Raw genomic sequence first — 27,092 nt, forward strand, 5'->3', positions numbered from 1 at the left:
CCCCCTGATTGTCAGTGGGGGGGAGTCGGCCTTTGGACCCGAGTAAGCCCTGCCCTCCCCTCTGGCCCCCTGGTTGCCGGCATCCAGGCATCCAAAAGAAAGCAAACTGTCCTTTCCACCGAGCTTGCCTCTTTATTGGCTTTTGAGCGGCGAGCAGCGGACCCCACTCTGAGTTACATTTTGTGGCAAGGACAGAGCCCTGGTTGGGAAAGAATGGGCTTTCACGGGGTTGATGGCCCCGAAGTCTGGAATCTTCAAATGCTCCTAAACCCTCTGAACTGCAAAAGTGGTCCACTCTCCCCTCGCTCCTCCTGTCTGAAGGAGAAGCACGCACTAGCCCTTGCTTAAAGAAGGGGACAAAGGCTCCCTCTCAAGGTGACATGGCCTCTCCTCAGGATCTATCCCCACCATCCCTCCTGGTCAAAAGGCCAATAACTGGTGGTCAACCGTAATGTAAGCTGGCTGGGGGAGAGTTTTTTCTCTCATATTTAGCATTATCAAGCAAACACAGCCAGTAGAAGGCAAAGATCACCAGAATGATGAACTTGAGATTCTAGCTCTCTTCTCAGCTCTGCCGGTGCCCCTCTGGTGTGACCTTGAACTGTGACCTCAGTCTTTTCATTTATAAAATAAGGGATTTAAAATCAGATAAGACACCTGAGTCTGGTCACAGACACATCATCTAGGTACATGAGTACACACCTTCTCCAGGGGAGCCTTGAAAGACAGCGGTGGCGGAAACACTCCAAAATGGCAGAGCTTCCTGCACCTGCTCATTCACTCTGTGTGGAAAGAGAAGTGGTCCAAGCTGTGTGTGTATGTGTGTTTGTGTGTCTGTGTGTGTGTGTGTGTATTCAGGGTCAGTGGCAAATGGAGCATGGCAGCAGAAGGTGGGTGGAAGGCAGAATTCGAAGTTACCGCCCACAATTTCCCATCCCCCACCGCGTGTATACACCCCAGGACTGTGGATGGATTTTACTCCCGTGATTAGGTTATGTTACATGGCGTAGTTGACTGCAAGATGAGGAGGTTATTCCAGGTGACCTGCCTGATCACAGGAGCCCTAGAAAAGCAGAGGATTGTCTCCGTGGTAGCAGAAGGGGAAATCAGAGGTTTAAAGCACGAGAAGGATGTGATGGGTGTTTGCTGACTTGAAGATGGAGGGGAACACATGGCAAAGACTACAGATGGTTTCTAGGAGCTGAGACCAGTCCCTGGTTGACAGCCAGCGAGGTAACTGGAACCTTTCTTACAACAGCAAGGACGGAATTCTGCCAACGGTAAGAATGACCCTAAAAGCAGATTTTCCCCCAGAGCCTCTAGACAAGAACTTAGCCTCACTGACCATGACTTCAGCCTTGTGATATTCTGAGACATGCCAGACTTCCGACCTACAGAAGTGAGCTCTGGGTATTGATTTAAGTCCCTTGGTTTATGGTCATTTGTTTTGCAGCAACAGAAGACTCACCTGAGGCGTTTCCTTTTACAGGGGTCACAGTTCTGGGATGCCTAAGGTTCAATGACCAAAAACAGTTGCCGCATCTATTTTGTTCATTTTTATAGTTGTTTGAAGCAGGAGGGTAAATGGCTTCACCGTGGCTGAAGCCGGAGGCACTTTTCTGTTTTAAGCAAGCATAAAATGCTAGACTCAAGTCAGGAATAAAGTTCGTCATTCAACCTCCCCAGGTCTAGTATTTCTGATGGGATAATAGAGAAATCGAGTTCTTAGGTAAGACTTTGGAGAAAATGACATTGAGTAAAGCAAACATCATTCTGGGTAAACTATACACAAATATTCTTTGCATGGTTAACTGAGTGAGGGGTATACACAGAAGTGAGTTCAGTTTAAAGTCATGATGACGTCCCCATAGGGACAGGTAATCCCTTTGATAATCACATGCAGCTAGAGTTAGATTTTTTAGTCCTGACATTCTTCCTCAATCGCCTCTTCTAAAGCAACCTCTTCTGGTCTAAAGTTTTCCTTCTGTTGAGTCCCACACCATCTTTGTTCCCTCTGTCAGGTCATTGTCCCTATTATATAAATGATCATAACTTCTCAGATCCCCTGAATTCTTATTTCGAGTCCTGTCATTAAGATTTATATTCTACCTATTCTACCTTCCAAAAGCCTGCTGCTTAGATTCCTGTCTTAATTATTTTCCCCTTTGATCTTTGTTTCTTCTTCTTTGCATCAATGTCAAAATTCTTCTGTATGACCAGGAGGTGACTCTTTCTTGTCTCTGAAAATGGAAGATGTATTGCGTCTTCCTCGTTGTGGATGCTGCAATATTTAAAATTATCCTCCAGAAAACCCATACGCATTTACTGTGCACCCGAATAAAAGAAAAAGGAAAATAACATTTGGTAAATGTGGTCTGTAGTAAGATAAAGTCTATTGGTTGACTTTATGTTACTACAACTTTATTGTATTTTTAATGCATTCCCTTAAGAAACTCAGGTAGAAATGAAGACATATCGACTGAATAATTTCATAGTCCGTTTCCAGCTTCTGCAGTTGGAGGCAATTAAACGTATAGATAAAGATACAAATGCTAATGTATTCTGGTATAGTCAAGGCATCTACAAAACAATCTTTCCTGGAAAATGCCTGTATGAGAACGGGTCACACCATGAGAGCGGACTTCCTGATGTACCTGACATGTATCTCTGACAAGATTTTTAAGCTCCAGGGACTGTCAGAGGAAAATCTTCTGGGTTATTAGTTGTTTCTATTCTGACAGTAAAAGATGTTCCCCTGAGACTTAGGAAACTCAGTGTGAGTCGGACATCACAGAACTGGATTCCTCCCCTAACAGATCCTGTCTGTCCTCTTTGAGAAGTCAATCCTTAAGATTCCAGAGGGAAGTGTGAAGGACTGTATATGCACCACTGTATTTTCCCTACAATAAGTGAACACATTCTTCCTTTTTAAATTTCTTTTGGTACTTTTAGAATTTTATAAACAATCACATAATTGTAGCTCCATGACACAGACTTAGAAGAGTGGTAGTGAGTTCCAATTTATCCCTACATAAGGAAGTTTCTTTAGTGTTTTTACTTAATTATAACCCAATTATACAAATTTGGGAGGCCACATGAGTTTAAAATAAGGAGAAAAAGCCACCAATTTAATTTTAACTGATCCATAGCAGTATTATAAAATGAAATATTCTGTATGCCCTACCTTACCTCCTCACTGCCACCAGTATTAACTGAAACATACTCCATTTAACCACCTGAAAGTTTGTTTTGACAGAGTTCAGAGAGAAGGGACACTTTGCCTTAGCATTTGATGGTGAGCTGCCAGTGCTTAGAGAGGGAGGAATGCATGCCATGGGGAGAAAGACAGTAAGGTCTAGACACGCGGAGAGGGAGGGAGAAGTAGGAATTCCAGAAATGGTAGGTTCAAAGGAAGGCAATATTGACTCACTATCTGGGAGAAGGGGAATTAGCACCAGGAAGACCAATCTGCTTTCTAAGAATATCAGGATGCACGACGTGGGCAACTGCACAGAATGGTACCTGTAGAAGAGCTCCCTGCACAGTTAGAGGGGTGTGTGTGTGTGTGTGTGTGTGTGTGTGTGTGTGTGTGTGTGTGTTTGGGGGTGTCTATTCCATGCTCTGCTTATGAAGCTGTGTACCCAGCTTGGGACTGCCTTCATCTGAAGGAGAGGGTGTCTTCAGATTCATCCTGGGACATCCTCTCAGGAGGCATGCCTTGTCCTCTCCTCCTTCCAGCCCCCTTCCCCTCTCCTTTTCTTCCTTCTGTCTTTCCTTCCTTCGCTTCCACCTCCCCCTTGGCTGTCTCCTTTCTCAATGCCCTTTCCTTCCCTATTTTCCCTCTGAATGCTAAAAGGAACATTTTGTAGATATGCCAAGAAGATGAATTTGACTTCATTAATGAACGAAAGAAAAAGAATGATAAAAAATGAGGCTTGTAAGGAAGGGAATGAGGAGAGAGGTATGGATAGCCTGTGTCAAAACCCAGATCTGGAGAGTTGGAAGAGGTTGGAATATTTTGAGTAAACTAAGGCCATGATGAAAACAATATTTGAGGAATATTTTCCTGACAAGTGTATACAGAGTGACCTAGACCAAGAAGAGACTAGAAACACTCATTTCATTTTCCCATAAACGAGTGAATTATTTTAAAAAATTGTCAGGGAGGGAAGAATAGTTGAACTACACTGGATCAAATGGAACCAGCCAAGACTATACTCAAGAAAATCAAGTGAGGGTCAATGGGACATACTTATAACAAAAATCAAATAAGTAACTAAACACAGTAATAGAACATATTTGTTGAATTCTGTTATTGGAATTTAGCTAACTTAGAACAACTCCCTACCCAAGCAGGTTAAACAGGTATGGAGACAAACAAAAAAGCAGAATATTACATAATTCTGGATTTCGGGATTTCTAATGTGTAGAAACAGAACATTTCCACTGAGTGTAGTGTTTGTGTGGTCTAGAAGGAGTATTAATTCCTTCCTTATTATAAAAACCCTGAACAAGCTTGACAGGTTAACAGGGTAAAGGGGTAACTCAATAAAGACAAACTTCTACTTTCGATTATGATTTCTTCCTAAAAGAATTCCGACGGCAAAAGTGAAACTTTTAGGCAGAGATCTTGTTGGTAGAGATCTATCTTCCTATAACTTAAAAATTGTAATAGAATTCCAGGACTCAATCTTGGCACTCGATTCCCAGCATTTTGTATGTGTTCTTTAAGTTTATTCTTTTCCCTTATAATTGAGCACAAAATTAACTGAGTACTCAACTGGAGCTAAAAAGTCATCATTTTGTAATAGACAATTATTTCAAGCCTCATCTCAATTTTATGAAGTTTATAAGACTTAAGCTTATCACTTTTTCTATTTATCACTTCATTTTTTGGTCAATGAATAGGGCAAATGCAATAAAATATTCAAATAATGGAGAAACACTACTGTGTAAGTTAGCAACACTGAAAAACAGAACTGTTGGCTGTCAAGCAGTGCTAATATTGTTCAACATTCTTGTTTTTCAGATAATGCAGGAAGTCTAAATTCAGAGCATGATGAGAAGTGGTTTATGGATATCAATGCATAATCATTTAAAACAAGAGTTTATGAAAGACAGACAGAAAATTGAAGATCCACCCATCGTTTTTAAAACCACCGCTCCAATGAAGTAAATATACTATCTCCATGACAGCGGATGAACTCAGTTTACAGAAGAACCTAGAATATAAAGAGATTAGAGATATATTCTTCTAAACGTAGACATTGTGGTTATTTTGACTTGCTGTTGCTAGAAAACAAAGTGGCACTCAGAAGTACCAGCAATAGTAGAGAAGATGCTCACTTGGAGTTAATCTTGATCATAAAGAAGAATTGGATCATGATGTACAAGTGACAGGATCTTGTGAAAAAGTGACCGTGCCATTCTGGAGAGTCTTATAGGAAATGAAAGGCACAGTACTACAAGGAATTGTCAGCTATGTGTAACAGACTTTAAGAATTCAGAGCTTCGTGATTCAGTGAAAAATGATGGGTACACTTCTCGGCTGTCTTTTGCAATCTTTCTATTCCCCTCTCCATAATGAAGTAATTCTGTTTTAAATCTTCATTTACCAACCTTAAACTAAAGAGTCCTTAATATACAACTACAACCCCAAACATTCATTTGAGATTCAGTCTCCCATCTTCAACTGCTTTCTGTAGTAGTTTCATGTATTGACAAGTGGATGGATGTTGGAATTTAAAATAACAAGATTCAAATCCCAGGTCTGCAATGTCAACTGTGCAACCCTGGGCGAGTTAATTTCTCTCTAAATCCAAGTTTATTTACCTGGAAATGGGAGCATTACATATACATCAAAATTTTTACATTAATATCCATGAAATTATATATGTAAAACAACTAGGATAGTACCCAGCACATGTTATCCATTCTTTTATTCATTAAATATGTTCCTATTGCCTGACTCTATTCTCTCAACATTTTCTTGGTTCCCCTAAATCATTTAAGGTTATTAAATTGCTTGAAATAAATTGCTTGACTTAAACTAGCTTTATTTTCTTAGATTGCTGCTGCAACCCTTAATATAACTAGTTTCTTTGCCAATTGAACACAAAGTCTGCAGCAGTATTCCAAATAACTAGAGGCAAAGTGGGGTGGAGAGAACTAGATGACTACAAGTATTTATCTTGGAGAGATAATAGGATTAGGTAATAGATTAGATATTAGGGTGAGGGAAAGTAGAGTGAATAGAAAAGAATATAACCGAAAGGAATACCGTTGTTTAAGGGCTTAATAAAAACTATTTACTCATTCACATTAGGTCAGATAGATAGAATTGGATGTCCTAAGGTCACGTCACAGTCAATATATGAGTTAGGGATTTCTGCTAATCATTTTCACACCATATCCCTCTAACTATATAACTTACTTCTACTGATGGTTCTTAAGAATCAATCAGTTCAAAATGAGGCCCTCTCTGACCCTTACCTCTCCTTTTTCCTGTATATCCTTTTACTTCCCCAGCTCATTATTAACTCACACTTGGATGAATAGTATAAATTTATATTTGGTCTTCCTAGCCAGGCCAAGCCAGAAGCAAACCTGAAAAAATTATCTAATAAAGACCCTCCCACCCACTTTCATACAGATCTTACAGATGATTCTGTTGAAGCTCAGAAAAGTTAAGTGAACTATTGAACATTATATAGCTGGTGAGTTCTAAAATGAAAATTATAACCAAAGAAATCTCTCTGACAATGCAATACTTTTTCTATCAAACCCAACTATATATTATTCTGCTTTCAGATTTATCTTCTTCAAACAATAATTTCAACTCCTTGAAAGCTGCCAGTGCTTCTCCTTTGAAAATGCAATCCAAAATCACTGCCATTCAAGGTTCTCAATTATCTGGCCTTACTTTACCTACTGTTATTTCCCACAAAAACACAAATGCCCACACCCCTCATTCTAGTATCATAATCTCCTGCACACACCACACTCTTTACAGTCTATAAACATTTGCTTAGGATACTTACTACACTTAAATTGCCATTTTCTTAATTCTTAGCCCCAATCTATCCATTTCTTTCAAATCAATTGAAGCTCATTTCATTTTCTCCAAAACAGCATTCTTTTGTTTCCCAACAATAATTGATCTCTAGCTAAATTGTTGCCTATATCAGACATTTGGACAAAATAGTATTGTACCTCGCTAAATAATGATTTGGAGCAAATAAGTTGTTTCTTCCAAATTATTTTCCAAATGCTTGAGAAGGGTAGTAACCACACCTGGGGTTTCTTTAGCGTTCCCTTTAGCAAACACAGTGCTAATCATATACTAATCACTCAGTGATACTTGTTAAATGAATAAAATAAGTTTTCTATGATAGTATAAAAGAGAAATATGTTTTCATAGCAAACCTCAATTTCTTGGCTTTTACTTGGGATATCAGCTCTTCTCCATCTACTGGCAGCAAATCTGCATTGTAGGAGAGGGAACTAATTTTTTTTTTAATAAATCACATCCCTGTGTCAGCTAATACCATGGTTTTTGACTATTCAAAGCCAACTATCATCTCAAACAACCATCTATACCCAGGAATCTCTGGATCCTAGAATTCATTTTTGGCCCCATCACATTGCTCTTCAACACAGAGAAACACTCTTGTAGAAAGTATTTACATAATTTAAATTAAATTTGGGAAATTGGTTATACTTTGCCTTGTTTAACTTAATTTTAGAATTTATACACATTTATAATATACAAGTTCATCACTTGAGTTTGACTAAAAGTGTCTAGTTATTTCTGTTAAAAATTGAGTATCAAGAGCTTATTTAACAATGTATATCATAACTGTATTTCAATTTTAAAAAGGATATTCAAATTATATCATTTCACCTTGCTTGCTTTTTCTACAAATATAATCCACCACAATTCCAACAACAATTTTAGAAAATACTGGAGACTATTAGGCCTAGAAGAAAGTATTGGTGATCATATAGTCCCAAACATCATTTTACAGATAAGGTAATTCAATAAGAATCAATCTCCCCCCAAAATTTACAATTAGAGATGAATACTGCAGGGCAGCATAACTCAATATATTGTCCTATCATATTTCTATTATTTTCTGATTGGCTAAATGAGACTAAAGTTATTAATTTATTTGTGAGATAACTTCTACAATTTTAACCACCTCTGGAACCCTATCTCAAGGTATCCCAAAAGCCAATAGTGCCACCAGGAATCTTGGAGTAATTTTTGAGAATATAAGACTAAAAAATAGCCACAGGAAGTACATAAAAGAACATAGCTCAAAGGCATAGAAAATCAATGAGCTGAAATTCCCTACAAATTTTAATAGCCCCACCCATACACCAAAGAAGTGCAAACATTTCTTTTTTCATATTATTTTTTTCATTTTTTTTCTTTACACAGCTAATATTCTTACTTTATTAGGTAGTAAACTCATTTGCTACTAGTTCCATTTTCACCTATCTCTCCTCCATTTCTACTCTAGTTTTTTTTTAAATTTATTTTTTGGCCGTGTGGCATGTGGGATCTTAGTTCCTGGACCAGGGATCGAACCTATGCCCCCTGCTGTGGGAACACGGAATCTTAACCACTGGACGGCCAGGGAAGTCCTTCTAATCTAGTTTTTAACTGTTTTTTTTTTTTCTTATGGGTCTAATGGAAATCCTAATAACTGCCCAACATAGCCCCTGGGCTGTTGTGAGATTTAAATGTTCTAAAAACTAATAGATATGAAACTGTTTGGAAAAGTTAAAAGCTCATTAAAACTGTAAGATTTTATTACTATTACTCCTCTTTTAAACAGTAGTTACCTTGTAATAATCTAGGAGAAAAAAAAAGTCTGTAGGATACAAACACAAGACTATAGGACTACAGGGAATTGTGGAAGAAAGAACAATGTCCGATATCTGCCCAACTGAAGCAAAGAAGGCAGAGATGAATTGAAGGAAATCACAGGTCAGAAAAATGTTAGTATTGAAGTGAGTAAGTTGAGGTGGCCCCGCTGGCTGCCAGGCTTGGTTGCTACCATCCCAGGGTCAGTCCTTGTTCGTGTTTGTTCTTTTGCTCAGTCCCATCTGAACTGACCTACCTCCCCTGACTATTCCACAAGCTTTCATTTTTGGTCTCCAGTTGTTTGAGAACAGAACATTTTTTCATCTCTCCAAGTGACTTCATCCTTCCAACTGACATTTCTGGGTTTATCTTGGATAAATAGGTCTCTCCATCCAGAGTCATTTGACCTCCCCTAGGGAAGAAGGCAGCTCTTGTTTGCTCACTGCAATGAGCCAATAATGTGTGTATTTGTGTATATGCCTCAGGGTGGTTATATGAAAAAGGTCACTCATTGACATAGCAAGGGTAATACTCACCACCTAAGTGCAAGTGTATGTTATGTCGGTACAACATAGTTTACAAATCACAAGGTATGCAGATAAGCTAGAACCAATCATCATCTGTCCCAAAATACTTTCCAGATTACAGTCATGGGGTAATTTACAGAAGAAAAAAACAACCTGCTTAATGACTCCTAGTGTCTGAAGTCGTCTCTTCAGTGGAGTTCTCGTCTTGCAGCAGTGTTCGTGACAGATATACTTATTCATCCTATAGGAATCTGTTCTAAAGCTAGTACGCCGTGATGATTTTCTGTGGTTATTCTAATCCTTTCTAATACAGGATGATGAAATGAGCACTTTGATGTGCAGATGTGAAATGTAAATTTAGAGGCTTTAAAGTTTTGAATTGACAAAATTGTAAGAGGTAGTGAATGTCACAAAGCTGTAAAAATGTTCAATTCTGTTCTTACGTAAAATTACTAGGCACTAAGCAAGAAAAGCAAAATGAAAATTAAATTTAGATTTAAAAATATATATATATAGCGTGAAATCCCCAAAACCTTATAACCTAAGAATGAAGCTTAATTTGGATGCAGAAATTAAAATTGGATACTAGAAACAAATATTTGTAATGTCTCATTTCTTCATGGTTTTAATAAATGAACACTGTAATAATCCTGGAGAATTTCTCCAAATATGAATAACTTAACTCTTGTAGACCTGTTTTGTAAAACAAAAGAATATCCACTGAAACTCAACATTTCCTCTGTATTGATCATAGAACTACTATATTCATGGGCTTCTTAGTTTGGAGCTCCATGTCATTTACTGTGACTTTGTAAATTTGTTTTCTAGATAAGGCCTAGAAATGCTGATTAATTCTTGCTAGCCCTGTTCATGCCATTTCATCAACTATCAAGAGGTAGTAATGACCACTAACAGCCAAGTTAGATCAATAGAAAGTATCTCTGGACACAGTGAACCAAGATCCCAACTATAATATATGATCCAGACAATATAATAGTTGCTATTATAAAAGAAAGATCATTAAAATAATGACAACAAATTTTCCAATTCACTTTACTTGTCCAGTACAGATAGAAATTACATAAAATAAGACAGAAGATATAGGTTATTTATCTTCTTCCTTGAACTAAGTTAAATTTGGTTTCTTTCCTTTTTGTCTTAAGGATACATCCTTTGCTTTGTCCCACTTATGCTTTGAGCATCAAAAAACTGCTTTTAATCTGCAGCTGAAATGTATCATTTTGCAATTCTAATAATCTAATTAGAACAATCCTTTTGTACCCTACAAGACCTAGATTCTCAGCATGTTCTTGTGGTTTCTTTCTGAACTTTTCCATTCTAGTTGTGAAACTAAAAATTGTTTCTTCCCTGAACATTTTCAAGAAGCTGTACAAAACTAACAATATTCTGTTAACATCACGAACATAACATTTATTATCTTTTAAAATGTTAACTTCTTAGCACGTAAGTGGTATTTTCCCCATAATTCATACACTCATTCATTCAACAAAGACTGATGCTCAATGATACATTCTAGACCACTAATTAAGAACCAGAGAACTTGAAAGTAGCCAAAATGAATTTGAAAGCACCCATGGATAAAGGATTACTTGACGACAAAGTGGTCACAGACACGTGCACCACCAACAACAAAGAGTTATGGTACTACCCGATTATACCTTGGTGGTCAAGATTATTAAGAGTATGCTTTAAACCTTTCATTGTCATCTAAACAAAAATCATATAACTAAGTATATAAAGAGATAAACATATAAAGAAATAAGGTAAAGAACTTGAGAGTCTGAGAATACGGGAACAGTCTACCGGGAGTCCCTCCCTCAACATCAAGTTGAGAATCTCTGTACCAGTTTAAGATCTTGGTTTCCCCGCCATTAAAATTCTAGTTTCTGCCCCTCACACTCTGCCTCTGGTTGCCCTGTATATATCCAGTCTGGTTTATTCCTCCCACCTCTAGCCTTCTATCCAGTCCAGGTATTCATTTATTCGGCAAGTGACTAAATATTGGGTCTCTTTAATATTCTCTATGTCTTTACTCAACTTTTTCAACATATGGAATACATTTATAATAAGTGTCTAAATGCCCTTCTCTGCTAATTCTAACATTTGGGTCAATTTCAGTTGATCCTTCTCCTAATTCACATTTCCCTGCCTGTTTGCATGGCTAGTAATCTTTGATTGGATGCCAGGCCAGATGTTTGCTTGCTGGGTGCCAGATATTTTTTTATTCCTATTAATACCCTTGAGCTTTGTTCTGGGACACAGTTACATCAGTTGGAAACTGTTGGATCCTTTCAGGTATTGCTTTTAAGATTTGTTAGGTGGGACATGTGCAGCGTTAATTCTGAAGGGTCAAAATAGCCTACTACTGAATCAAGACACTTCTGAGTACAGTAGTCCCCCCTTTATCGGCAGCTTTACTTTCCGTGGTTTCAGTTACCCAAAGTCAACCGCAGTCCAAAAATATTAAATGGGAAATTCCAGAAATAACAATTCATAAGCTTTAAATTGTGCACCATTCTGAGTAGTGTGATGAAATCTCACACTGTCCAGTTTATCCCACCCAGGATGTTCCCAACCATCAACATCCATAAACATCATCTGCTCGTGAGGTCCAACTATCAACATCATCATGTCTGGATAATCCACGATCACCGGAAGCAGACGAGCCTCCTTCTGAGTACAGTCAGAAGATCAATAGCAGCCTAACGCTATGTCACAATGCCTCCGTCATTCACCTCACTTCAGCTCATCACAAAGGCATTTTATCATCTCACATCAGCACAAGAACAAGGGTCAGTTCAATACAATGAGATATTTTGTGAGAGACCACATTCACATAACTTTTATTACAGTATATTATTATAATTGTCCTGTTTTATTATTAGGTATTGTTGTAATCTCTTACTGTGCCTAATTTGTAAATTAAACTTTATCATAGGTATGTATTATAGGGAAAAACATAGTATATATAGGGATCAGTACTATTTGTGGTTTCAGGCATCCACTGGGGGTCTTGGAATGTATACCCTGGATGAGGGGGAACTACTGTACTCTATGCAGCACCTTGTGACTCATAAAGTTTTCTATGTTGGCTGGTGGAAACAGGTATTATTATCAGCTCTGTGTGCAGGGCACTGCCTCTAATCCATTTTGAGGGGTGGGGGCGTGGTTCTTTTTCTAGCCCTGGGTAGTTTCCTCATATGATATGCTGAGAGTATTCATCTAAATATACAAGGGGGACTTTCTACAAATTTGAGGGTCTCTCTATCTCTGTCTCCTCTTTGGTGCTCTGCCCTGCAAACTCTAGCCACCTTGATCTCCCTGGATTCTTAGATAGGTCTCCTCAACACAGGGACCCCACCCAGCTCTGCCTGGGTTCCCCTCCTAGCATGGGGATCTGGAAATTCCTTCAGCCAGTAAGCTGGGACAGTCTAGGGCTCACTTCAATTGTTTCCCATCTCTCAGGGATCATTGTTCCTCATTGCCTGACGCCTACTGTCTCAAAAACCATTGTTTTACACATTGTGTCTGGTTGCCTTGGCTGTTTAAGGAGGGAGGGTAAATCTAGAAAGTGGAAGTCTGTTATCTTCTTACCAAAAATTGAATTGAAATGAATTAAAGTCTAAGAATTAAAGACAGATAAAATAATTTCCAACATAAATGGTTCTCCAACACTATATCAGAGGACAGGATAAGATACTACAACAAAGAGAATAAAAATTAGTGCTCCATGAGGTCATTTAGAATCATTCAAGGACTAGACCCCTTCCATTTTGTGGCTGCCATCTGCTCGGGTGTTGTCTGTAGCCAGTCATGCGGCCAGCTAAAACTTTAGGGTTTCTATTATTAAAAGGAAGATGGAGAAATTGATGCTGGAGGCCAGTAAAGAGTTTCAGCCACGGGACTTAACCTGGTGGCACAGTGATTAAGAATCTGCCTGCCAATGCGGGGGACACGGGTTTGATCCCTGGTCCGGGAGGATCCCACATGCCGCGGAGCAACTAAGCCCGTGCACCACAACTACTGAAGCCTCTGCGCCTAGAGCCCTGCTCTGCAACAAGAGAAGCCACCGCACTGAGAGGTCCTCACACCGCAATGAGGAGTAGCCCCCGCTCACACCGCAACTAGAGAAAGTCCATGCGCAGCAACGAAGACCCAACACAGCCAAAAATAAATAAATGAATAAATAAATAAATAAATTTATTTTTTAAAAAAAGAGTTTCAGCCACAAACACTAAGAAACTTAATTTAAATGTCTCCTATCCCCTACATACTTTATTTTATCTCTTGCCAGAAACACCTGATTTTAGATACTGGGAAGAGGAATCATTTTTAAACACAAAGAAAAAAAACCTCTCAGGATTATAATAAATAATTAGCATACTCAAAAGATTTTCAATTAATCTAAACGTATTCCTCACCTCAGTCTAACACTAAGCTGCTTTGGGATTTGTCTAAAATTTTGCAAAATATTCATTTAAAATAGAAAGTAAATGCCTCAGGGTGAATTTTCCACATCTTAATCAAATGGTGTGATTTTTTAAAAAAGATTAACGTCTAGGAATTCGTAAGTTTCTGGTAGCTTTCTATACACCACTACACGCTATTCATTTGCTAAATTCTGTAGGCATGGTACCCTAACAATTAGCTTCAACACCAGGTCCTGGACAAAATGAATGAATCAAGACAGCAAAATATATACAAGGTTGATTTGGGGTCCACTACCCCCCAATCAATTTGATGAATTACGTGAATATTTCAAATGCCAGGAAGATCTATATATAGGTAGGTCTGTTAGCCTATAGAAGAAAACAATTTAAAAGATACTCCAAGAGCATTCAGTCTTATGGACAGTGCCTACACCAGAGAGAATCTTTGGTCCTCCCATTATGCATTTAGAGAGGGCTCCCTTGCAGCCCTGCTGGAAACAGAAGATTTGGTGCCTGTGTTTCTTTGCCAGTCATGTCTTTTCAATGCCCAAGGAACCCATCTGGTTCAATAACATCAGCCCCTAGATTCAACAAATAGTTGGACTTTCTAATTTTACAGAATGCCTCCAAAGGCATTTAATCTCTTTTTTTAATGCCTTTGGAGAGCTGGTTAATTCATAGCAGCACATTTCTATATTTTAACCTTCTAACAACAAGTGAGGGGGCAGCTTTCCTTTAAAAACAGTAGGATTTAAAACAAGCAAATGCACTTAACATTTTTTCATTCTCCCTCAAATTTACAAAGCATATTTTTAGCCAGACTATAACCATGGCAAGATTCCTAATGTTCACTCTTAAGAATCTCACACTGATTCTGAATTCTAAACGGAGAAGCATGTTTTAAAAGTTTGGGGGTTCAGAATTGATCTGAATCTCAGTTGAAAACACACTTTTAAAAGACATTTTTCCCAGAATGGTTTTGTGTTCACTAGAACAGGGAGAAGGCAAAAGACTTGAAAGAGAGTTACTGTCTCTCTGTGATGTAAGATGGATGGTTCCGGGGGATGTCAGAGAGAAACTCTGGGCTGCTAGGAGTTTGAATTCTCACAGAGAAGAATGCAATCTCAGGAGGTGGAAGGTGAATATGAAACTAACAAAGTAAATCACTGGAATAAAATTTTATGCTTGGCTGATACATTCCAGGTCTGGAGGAGGCACAGGAGAGGCCACTGTGAAATTTGCAGTTGAGAAAATCTGTTTGGTCCACAGATGGTTTTAAGCTTTCCATAGCAGAGATCTTGAATGATTAATAAAGAAGAGCCACCACTTTGATGTAGAGCATTTCAGCAACAGTACAAATCCCCTTGACACAGGCTGAATCAGTCCATTTCCCACTGAATTCAGGCCACTATTATTAGCTAAATACCGTCAAGCTGTGGTGTTTTATGTCCTGTAAGAATGAGTGAAGACTATCTTTTATGAGAACAAACAGCTGTATGTTTGAGATCAACTTTTTGCTCCTCTGTATTATAAACCTCTCAGAGTCTCCAGTCTTCTGATTTTATTTTTTGAGTGTCTCTGTGTGGTTTTGTTTCTTGAAGTATAGTTGATTTACAATGTTGTGTTAGTTTCTGGTGTACAGCAAAGTGATTCAGTTAAACTTATATATACATATTATTTTTCATATTCTTTTCCATTATGGTTTACTACAGGATAGTGAATATAGTTCCCTGTGCTATGCAGTACTACCTTGTTGTGTATCAGTTTTATATATAAAACTGATATATGGTTTGTGTCTGCTGATTCCAACTCCTAATTTAACCCTCCCCCGCCCCTTTTCCCTTTGGTAACCAGAAGTTTACTTTTTATGTTACTCTTCTGATTTTATACGCTTTTAACATAGAACTAGAATTACATTTACACATGCATGTAACAAGGCCACAGATCATAACGATCTAAGCCTGGGCTGTGAAATCAGACATCCTGGCTCCGATGCTCAAAAACTATGTCACTCTGGAGAAATTACACAACCTCTCAGATGCTTTGTCTCCACATTTGTAAAGCAGGGGTGATAGCAGTCATTCAACAATTAAATAAATAATGATAGAGCACAGATCTGCACCAGACACTGGGGAAGGAACAGTCAACCAAACAGATATGCCTCCTACTCTTAGGACCTTCTAATTTGGCCAATTATACCATCAGATTACATTTCTTCAAAAGGTTTTGGAACTCTCAAATGACACACTAGACAGAAGGCCTGTTACATAATAATAGCTCAAAAGCATGCTATTTTCACGCTGTTTGGCTGTGAACACCAATTATCATTATTTCCTTCACATTGTTAAAAAGTTAGCTATTTGTGTAACATGATTTCAGAAGTATCAAGGAGGCCCGTTTCAAATAAAATGCTCGTATGTACTGCATGATGTGAGACTCTGACAAAATGTTCAAATCCAAAATTACATATGGGTTGGACTCCCCTGGTGGTGCAGTGGTTAAGAATCTGCCTGCCAATGGAGGGGGACATGGGTTCGAGCCCCGGTCCGGGAAGATCCCGCATGCCGCGGAGCAACTAAGCCCGTGCGCCACAACTACTGAGCCTGCGCTCTAGACCTCAAGCCACAACTACTGAGCCTGCGCTCTAGACCTCAAGCCACAACTACTGAGCCTGTGTGCTGCAGCTACTGAAGCCCACGCGGCTAGAGCCCGTGCTCCACAACAAGAGAAGCCACGACAGTGAGAAGCCCGCGCGCTGCAGCTAGAGAAAGCCGGCATGCAGCAACAAAGACCCAACGCAGCCAAAAATTAATTAATTAATTAATTAATTAATTAAAAAACAAGCAAACAAAATTACATATGGGTTGTGAGTGACATCTTGTTCTGGAGAAAAAGTGAGCTACCCCCATGAGGGAAGATGTACTTAGCTTAGGTGTTGGAAAAAATTAAAATTAATACATTTTATGAAGTGAAATACTGTGGGAGCTTGGAGGTATGTGTTAAAATATGAGTAAAGTTGAATGCTATGATTTGGATTTGAAACTGTCACAAGCATTTCAAGTTTATTCTAAATGTCTGCAGCTTGGAGACAGGAAATCAGGCTGCTTCCAAACATCAGAGATTTTACTAAGGTTTTCCTATGCATTCACAATAAAGAATTTGTCTTGGGAGTGGGGTAATCATTAAAAAAGTGAGTGCATTTAAGTTGATTCTATCTGTGTTTCTTAACCATAAGGGCAGATTATAAACTACCACTTCTTCCCCCACTGTCGTGCTCTAAAACGTGCCTCGGTTCATCTGAAATGTAGATCACAAACTTGCAACGAGTTTGAAATACGACGTTTTACATGGAAGACATTACATTTCAGCTGCGGGAAGTGACAACAGGTGTGTCCTCACCTCTACACTGACTGGCAGGTAAACACTGCAGAGAAATCATCACCATCCCAAAGGCAGAGTACAGTCAAGCTTAAACTTGTTTGAGAAATTTACTTCAAATATTGTTACCCAACTAATGCTTGTTTGTCTAGTTTACTAGGTCGACATTTCAGCTTTCTTTTTTTTTTTTTTTTTTTTTTTTTTTTTTTTTTTGCGGTACGCGGGTCTCTCACTGTTGTGGCCTCTCCCGTTGCAGAGCACAGGCTCCGGACACGCACGCTCCGCGGCACGTGGGATCCTCCCGGACCGGGGCACGAACCCGTGTCCCCTGCATCGGCAGGCGGACTCTCAACCACTGCGCCACCAGGGAAGCCCTCAGCTTTCTTATAAGCACTCAAAAAGGATTTACAAGATAGACACCGAATAGGCAAGTATTCCCCTCCACACCCAGGAAATCGCCTAGCTGATTCTTTTTTTTAAAGGAAGCATCCTATTTCTGATTTTACATTTTCCTGCATCAAAGAAGGGACTTACAATATTTGGCTTCCAGAGAGGGAGCATAAGCAGGGAAGTAAACACAGAGAAGGTTTAACATCCCAGCCCCTGGGAAGAACTGAGCAATGTCTGTGAATGAGAGGTTCAATCATTTAAAAGCTGAAGCTGCCCAGGAATTATATTACATAAGCAAGCTACCTGGCTGTTGCTTGAGAAGAGTATGGCATGTCATTACCTGTTGACTCATCTTCCTAATGCAACTGAATTCAGACTATTTATCTGGTATTCACCCATTGAAAACGGGTTTTTAACAGTTTTCTTTTCTTTATTCTGCTCTAATATACCTGAGGAATGCACACAGCCACAGTGACAGACCACAGAGTGGTTCTGCATGGTGAGATGTCTCTCTTAGGTGGAGAATTGCTTTAGAAATTTGGGAAAGAGGAGATGCAGATAGAGATTTGAAAAGCACCCCAAGCCTTAAAAAAGACAGTGAAGCAGGGGTAATCTGTCACCCTCTATCGGTAGTCCCGTAAAATCAACTCAGAGGCTTCAGGTAACTCCTGCTGAAAGTGTCCAAGAATTGAAGTACAGATTCCCTCTGAGAGAAGCCTTTAACACTGAGGTAATTCAGGACTACATCATGGAATCACCTGAAAGCAGATTATGGTGGGCAGAAATGCGAAAACTCGAGAGGAGACAGACACCAAGGAGGAATGGAAAGCCCATGCCTGCTTCAAAACAGGTGGGATGGAGAGAGAAATTGTGAATGCCATGGTTGAGGGCATGGGCTGTGGGGTGAAATCTACCGTACCCTCTACTAACTCCTTTTCTGACTTTTGGTAAATTGCATCCCTCCTGTAAACTCCAGTTCCTTCATCTCTACAACGTGGACATTAAACCTACTTCACTTGGCTGACTGAAGGAGGTGATGTTTATTAAGCAGTTAGCACAGAGGTTGGTACCTGATTATCCAATAATTCACATTAATTGCCTTCCTCATTGGTACTGGTACTGGTAGGGAAAAAACAAAGTACTCAACAGAGATGCAGGATGTAGGTCTAGCAAAGGGGAGGTTCCTCAATATCCCTGAAGCCCTTCACCGTCCTCTCCAGGGTCATCAGAAGACTAACCCTTAGTAAGCAAATGCCTATGCTCTAGCTCAGAGCAAGAAGGATGGCCAACCTCAGACTCTTAAATGCTCTGGGCAACTTTGTATCCATATGTGAAGCCCATCAGGATTCACCACCCAGAACATAACCTTCTAGATACCATCCAAGCACACAAAGTTTTGGACTCTTTTTCAATTCATAAAATGTGTTTAATGCTTATTTAATGGCATAGCTGAAAAACACTTCAGTTTGGCCCAGAAACTCAGAACTATGAATGTACCACGTAATTTTCTTACAGATTTAAATGTTTCTTCTCTCTTTTACTTGAAAAGAAAATGAATGCAAAAAAAAAAAATTACTGAAATGGGCAAAATGTAAGCATCCAACATTCAAAAATTTACAGTAATGGGGCAGTCATCTTACAATGTACAGTCTAGTACATTAAATATAATTTCTAAAATAAAGATAATTTTGTATCAATCTAGGAAATGGAAATTTTGCGTTTTCCAAGTATTGTGCCTTAAAAGTATTAGCTTTTAAGGTAAATTTAAAACTACAGATTTACATGCTATGTGACCTCATGCATCCAAAATGGAAGAGTCAAAACAATTGATTATAAGCATTCCATTGTTCTAATATTTCATTGTTTTTGCACAATTTCCATATCTATGCATTTAACACTATTTTTTCTCTTAACCAATACAATTAACCTGCATGAGCAGTACCCCCAAAAAATGTATCAAAGTATCTATTCAAGACTATAAGGACTGCAGTTACTTTCAAACTTATGAGTCTATAGAGCAGTTAAGAAAATTATATTGTGGAAAAGAAATCCAAAATGACCAGAACAGAAGCTAAGATAGTAGAAGAATATAAGCTCATTCATGTATAAAGCAAACCAAGTCTGTGTATAATAAAAGGTCAAAAACAAATATGCTTTTCTTCCTGCAATTGCAGAGTTACCAGTTGCCATCTGTTAAAAATCAAATTTTAATATGATACAAATAATGAAACTAATACTGAGTGCACAGTGATATGCTATGTATAGCAAAATATGACCAAGTTTTAAATGATTGATTTATTTATAAAGTAAACTTAAGGGAAATATTTCTTTAATTAAAATAGAGATTTGGCAAACACTTATGAGAATAAAATAATATCAAGTCCCTCAAGTGGTTAGAAAATTGGTACAATGAAATACTGAATAAAGATGATAACTCCTAATTGCCCTGATGCAATGAAAATTCCATTCAATTATAAAAAGGAAGATACAAGATTTAGGAAAACTATGTTTATAGGAGAAGAGAGGTGAGATTACAAGCTGCTTGGTGATAAAGACCTAGCATTGGTTGTCTTTATATGACTTTTGCACCTGGCGCACTGACAGGCACGGTGGAATTTCAGTAATTGTTCGTTATAATAAACTAAATTTGCGATTCATAAAAACCAACCTTTGAGAGCCTATTCATGGACAGTACTGAGGCATGGGGCAAATTAAATAGTAGAGGTTGGGGTCAGGCAGTATCTCAACTTCTTTGTTAAGTCTGAAGAAGAGAGGTGATTAATCGCAGGTATTGTATTCATTTATCTATTCAGCCATTCAAAAAATATTTACCAAACTCATCCAGAGTTCCAGAAAATATCCCCAGTTCTGGATACTTAGTGCTTAACAGATAAGTCCTTGACCTCAAGGATCTTAGGAGGTCCAAGCTTCACCTAAGCCCTGACCACCTAAGCTGAGGGATAGCCAGAGAGAGCAGGACGGTTGAAATGTCTAATCCTTAATCTTATGTCTTTGTGACCACCTAGAGGGGTGGGATAGGAAGGATGGGAGGGAGATGCAAGAGGGAGGAGATATGGAGGTATATGTATATGTATAGCTGATTCACGTTGTTTTAAAGCAGAAACTAACACATCATTGTAAAGCAATTATACTCCAATAAAGATGTTAAAAAATAACAATAGAAATAAAAATTTTTTAAAAATCTTATGTCTTTGCTTAAAATCCTTCAGGGTTTTCCCAATTTTTAGGATAAAGTTCAAACCTCTTGGCATTGCTCACAAAGCCCTTCTGGACTCACCCTCTGCACATCTCCTGGCCTCATTCTTCCTTAGTCCTTTCAAACTCTTTGAAAGAGCTGCACAACTCACTTAATTCTTCAGAAGTCTCTGCCCATGCTGGTTCCTTTGTCTGGAATGCCTTTCCCTGTATTATCCACCAGATTAAATTGAATAAATCCAATCAAAATTTCAAACTCGATTCAGTGTCTACTTCCTGTGGAAGAGTACACATGTGTGTGTGTGCACACACACGCGCACATACACCACAGCCAAGCCTAAGTCAATTGTCTTTTTTTTAGTGCTCTTTTTCTTTACAGTATCCTTATAACCCTCTATCTTCACAGTGTTTATCAGTTTATCAGTTAGGTTTGTAATCATTGGTTATTTTGCCTCAACTGAGTTGCAGGAAGAAATCCATCATATTGAAGTTGTATAAACAGCCCTTACTACATCATCTGGCCATTAATAAGTTCTCAGTAAAAATTTTCACATTATAATAGATGCTAAAATAAAAAGAGATCATTCCGGAAATGCAGACGTCTCAGAGCTTCAAATAAGAGCTTTACATCTGGATTCTACATATTCCAATTAGACCTCTTCTATCTATGTGCATTTTACTTCTTTGAGTTAAATATTTCCATAAACCATAGCTTTAAACATAATCATAGTCACAACATAATTTTACTCAAATTTAGAAGAGACCAGATATTTGCACAAAAGTCATTGAGTGAGAAAACAGATTCAATGCTCAGTGAATCCTAAATGCAATTCTCTTGTCACCTCAATGCTCAGGAAGGGTTCTAAGGGACCTATCCGGTCTGCTGGTCACTTCAAAAAGGAAAGCACAAACATTTTCTAGTGAGTTGATTAAATTCCCTCCTTGCATAGGCCTGGATGAAAAACAACAAGTTCGAAAGCCTAGAGACATCGTGTGGTGAAAGAAAGAAGCTGTTAAACCATAGAGATTGATTTACTTTAGATGAACTATTCTTAATATTTCCTTTGTGTTACATAAATTCACAAGAATGTCATTAATTGAATAGAGTAGATAGTTGCTGTGATTTTTTTTCAGCAGTAATAAATGTGGCCCAGAACTAAATTAAGACATCCTTTCACTACTCTGGGCATAGCATTTTTTCCGAACAGCTGGTTTCTGTTAATAGGCATATCCTTCCTGCCAGAGCAAGCAAATTTGTAATCCCCATCATGCTTGATGTGTAACTGGCCCAGAGCACATAATCACAGAGTATGTTTCTGGTGCTTTACAAGGAATTTTGTCTCTCAGAGTTGTACTGTGGGGTGACACACCATCTATTTTGCACTCCAGTTTTATGCCTTTCTTTAATTATAGCATCTACTATTTATGGTGAGGAGAAGAAAATAAAGTTAAAGGTGTACAATTGCCTATTAAAAATATGCGAGCTCACAAATCCTCAAAATATACAGAGTTTTCCGAGATGCTATAGAAACATATTTCAAATGACAGCAGCATCTCCTACCACACAATTAGGAAATATTAAAAAAATAGACTGTGGCCGTAATATACAAGATCATATAAACTCTGAAACACATTGACCAGGAGTGAAACAGCTGCCTTATTATAACTTCACAAATTCATTTCAGGTTCAACAGGAGTATTAGACAATTTCTTAGGACTTGGCTTTTTGAGTTTTATTTAGTTTTATTTTTAATTTTAGATAATGATTCTGTTCATAATTTAGTTGTGGAAAAGCAATACTTGGGCTTAATACTTAATTCACCAAGTACATGTGGTTCATTGCAGTTTCAGATTGTGGGTTGTAGATCCATAGTTTCAGTTTGAGTTAATTCCTTTGGGAAGGCATATGCTTAATTTAAAATACTTTAATTCAAAATATAGGGTTATTGACACAAGAGTAGGTAGAAAATTACCTTTTCCACATATAAAGGAAAAACTCATTTACACAGAATTAGCAGGTGAATATTTAATCAGTTAAGAGGCAAATAAAAATTTTTTCAATCAGTTAAAATATATGATCTGTAGATAACTGACATGTGGTTGCCAAGGGGTTAGGGTGTGGGCGAGAGATGGATTGGGAGTTTGGGATTAGCAGATGCAAACTATTATATATAGAATGGATAAACAACAATGTCCTACTGTATAGGGAACTATATTCAATATCCTGGGATAAACTATAATGGAAAAAGAATGTATATATATGTATGTATAACTGAATCACTTCGCTTTACAGTAGAAATTAACACAATATTGTAAATCAACTATATTTCAAAAAAATAAAATTTTAAATAAGTAAAATACATGATCTGACTTTTGAAGTATATAGGAAAGGTTTACTTTTCAAAATACCTTCAAAAGTCAGAAAGAGAGCTGACTACATTCGCTGGTCAAAAGAGTTTGATCAGCAACTGTAGGTAAGATAAGGCAGGAATACATGGGGAAAACATGCACAGTGGTGAGAGTGAGATGACTGAAAAATGGATTTAGTCTCTGTCCATCCCTGGATAAGCCAGTCTCAGACTGAGGTCTCTGGGGGTAAAGCAAAAGGCACTGCTGGAGATAAAGAGGACACTTCCTAAAAATAAATGTTTTAATTAACAGGAAGTGAAAATAGTCCTAAATTTGTATTACCTAATAAGATCAGAAAATATAAAGCAAAAATTAATATAAGTAAGAGGAAAATGATTAAATCAACCGTCATATTGGGATACCTTTTAATGAAACAAAATTTCCGTAGGGATATAAAGATTTGAATAGCATGATTGACGAAATTCAACTAAATTATATATAGCAATCCATTTATAAGTTGCCAAATACACATTCTTTTCAAATACCCATGAGTATTGATCACAATCAACAATTCTGGGATATTAAACAGAGAACTTAAATTATATAGACTGGGTCCTCTGATCACAGAGAAATCAACAAAAAATAAGTGACCGTAGAATCTCCACCTATTTAGAAGCTAACAAGCACATTTCTAAATAACTTGTGAATTATAGCAGAAACCACAATGGAAATTAGAAACTATTTTTAACTGAATGCTTATGCAAATTCAATATATCAAACTTGAAGAATGCAGAAAAGGCTGTGCTTATAAAGAAATTATGTCTTTTAATAAACATATTAGAAAATGTACTAAACAAAGTGTGTTAGCCTTAATCCAGAGATGGCCCCACAAAGAAACAAATGCCACCTGATATTCACATCCTTGTATGGTCCCCTCCCCTGAATTTAGACCCACCCTTTGACTCACTTTTCACCAGCAGATTGCAGCAGAATTGAATTTGCCTAATTTCTGAGCTCAGGTCATGGAAAGTCTTGCAGCTTATACTTTGCTCTCTCAGACTGCTTCTACATGTTCTCTTAGGACACTACCATCTACCTCTTTTAGCTTGCTCACTCTGAGGCAAGCCAGCCACTATGTAGAAACTACAACTATCTTGAGACCACCATGCTGTGAGCAAGCCCAGGCTATCTACAATGAAGAGACAGTGTGGAGAGAGGGCAATGTTCAACCAGCCCCAGCTGCCCTGACCATCCAAAAAATGAGTCATCAGGCATGTGAGTCAAGAAGATATCTTAAGTGACCTTCCCAGACAAGCCTTCTGATGACTCCTGCCCCAGATGCTATCTGTAGTGGCACAAAAGACCCCAGCTAAGCCCTGTGAACTGACAGACCAATAAGAAATAACAATAGACTTTTTTCAAACCATCAAGTTTTGGAGTAATTTGTTACATGGCAATAGATGAGCAAAAACTTCAATCATCCATCTCAAGAAATTAGAAAATGTACAGTAAGTTAAACTCCCTCCAAAGAAAGAAGAAAATAATAAAGAGAAAGCATCAGTGAAATCATTAAAATTGTTACAATATAAATAGATAACTAATAAGGACCTATTGTTTAGCACAGGGAACTCTACTCAGTACTCTGTAATGACCTATATGGGAAAAGAATCTAAAAAAGAGTGGATATATGTATATGTATAACTGAATCACTTTGCTGTACACCTGAAACAAACACAACATTGTAAATCAACTATACTCCAATGAAAATTGTTTTTAAATGTTTTTAAAAATTAAAAAATATAGGAAACCTTAAAAAAGTTAGAATAGAGTCTATCAATAAAAGCAAATTTGGTATTTTAAAAAGAATTTAAAAATTGATAAACTTCTGGCAAGACTTTAAAGAGAAAACAAAGCAACAAAAATTAGGGATATAAATATCACCACAGCATCTACAGATATTAGAAAATAATTAGAGGTTGTTACAGTATCAAATATATTCCAAAAATTTTGAAATTTTAAATAAAATGAGAAAATTCCAAGAATACAAAATTTACAAACACTAGTCCGAAAATAAATGGAAAATTGGAACAGTCCAATATCTATTTAACACACTGATTTCATAACTATAAAATTTCCACAAAGAAAACTCTAGGCCAAAATGATTTAGTCAGTGAATTCTACTAACATTTAGGAAGAAGTAGTTCAACTCCTGCACAAACTCTTCCAAGAAAAAAAAAGGAGAGACTACTTCTCAATTTATTTAAAAAATTCAGCAGAATCTGGATACAAAAATTGATATGAACATAGATAAAAATGTTAAACAAAATACTGGCAGATCAAATCCACCAATATAAGAATGTACATTATAACCAAGGTTGGATTTACTCCAAGAATACAATGGTGTTTTAATATTTTAAAAACTCAATGTAATTTGCTACATTATAAGAATAAAGGAGAAAAAATACAACCATCCCAGTAGGAGCAGAAAAAGCATTTGATAAATATCAACATCAATTCGTGTCAAAAACAGAAATAAGATTTTAGCAAACTACTAAAGAAGGAAACTTACATATGTAGAAATTAATATCAGATCAATTTTATATATGATCACAAAAGGTAAAATAAAACTTCTAGAATCTAGATGATAAGATATTATCATGCCATAGGAATAGGGCAAGTCCTTAAACCAAAAAGCACTAACTATAAAGTTTGATAAAACAGACTGTATTAATAATAATGTATGCTTATAAAAAGTCATCAAATATAAGTAAAAAATAACCACTGATTAGAACAAAAGCTCCTACCCACGTATATACAAATCAACAAGTAAAAGAAAAACAACTTAATAAAAATTGGGCAAACCACTTAAATTAGAAATTCACAAAAAAATAATATTTAAACGTCCAATACACTAATGAAAATTGTTCAATTTCTTTAGTCATCAGGGAAATGCAAATTATAAATATAGTATAATACCAACACACACCCAACAAGTTAGCTAAAAAATATTTTAATTGAATCACTAAGTGTTGGCAAACATGAAATCAAAGGAACGCTTTTATTGTGGATCACGCTGTGAATTTACATAAACATTTAGGAAAAATGTTTGGCATTACCTACTAACACCGAAAAGTGCATACTTTACAACCTAGTATTTTTACATTTCTTTTTAGGCAATTCCTAACAGAAATATGCTCACATATGCACCCAAATGTCATGTAAACAATGTTCATAGCAGCATTATTTAAAATGACTAAAAACTCTAATCAACTCAAATGCCCATTAGCAGTAAAATAGATAAATGTATTGTGAATAAATATATTCATTCAATAGAAACATCAATGTAAATTAGTGAATACAGCCACATGGAACAGAATGAATAATTCTTATAAACTTGGTATTGGACAAAAAATCCAAGCACAGTATAATTCATACAATACGGTTATATTCAAAATCATGCAAAAGTAAGACATCTACAGTGTTAGAAATCAGTTTTCTAGTGATCTCGGGTAGAGGGAGGCTGGTAACGTTCCGTTTACTGACCTGGGTGATGTCACAGGGTTAAGTTCATTTCCTGCCTCTTCATTCACTAGTACACTTTCGACATGCGCACTTCTCTGCATGTATATAACATGTATATTACACTTCAATAAAACTATTTTATGTAATATACTTGAGGTTGCCATTTTCAGCAGTATGTCGGAATAGTTAGTCTGAAAAAAAAAAGTCCTTTTGGGGCTTCCCTGGTGGCGCAGTGGTTGAGAATCCACCTGCCGATTCAGGGGACACGGGTTCGTGCCCCGGTCCGGGAGGATCCCACATGCCGCGGAGCGGCTGGGCCCGTGAGCCGTGGCCGCTGAGCCTGCGCGTCCGGAGCCTGTGCTCCGCAACGGGAGAGGCCACAACAGT

Source organism: Physeter macrocephalus, chromosome 5 (assembly GCF_002837175.3).
Source record: "Physeter macrocephalus isolate SW-GA chromosome 5, ASM283717v5, whole genome shotgun sequence".
Taxonomy (NCBI): Eukaryota; Metazoa; Chordata; class Mammalia; order Artiodactyla; family Physeteridae; genus Physeter; species Physeter macrocephalus.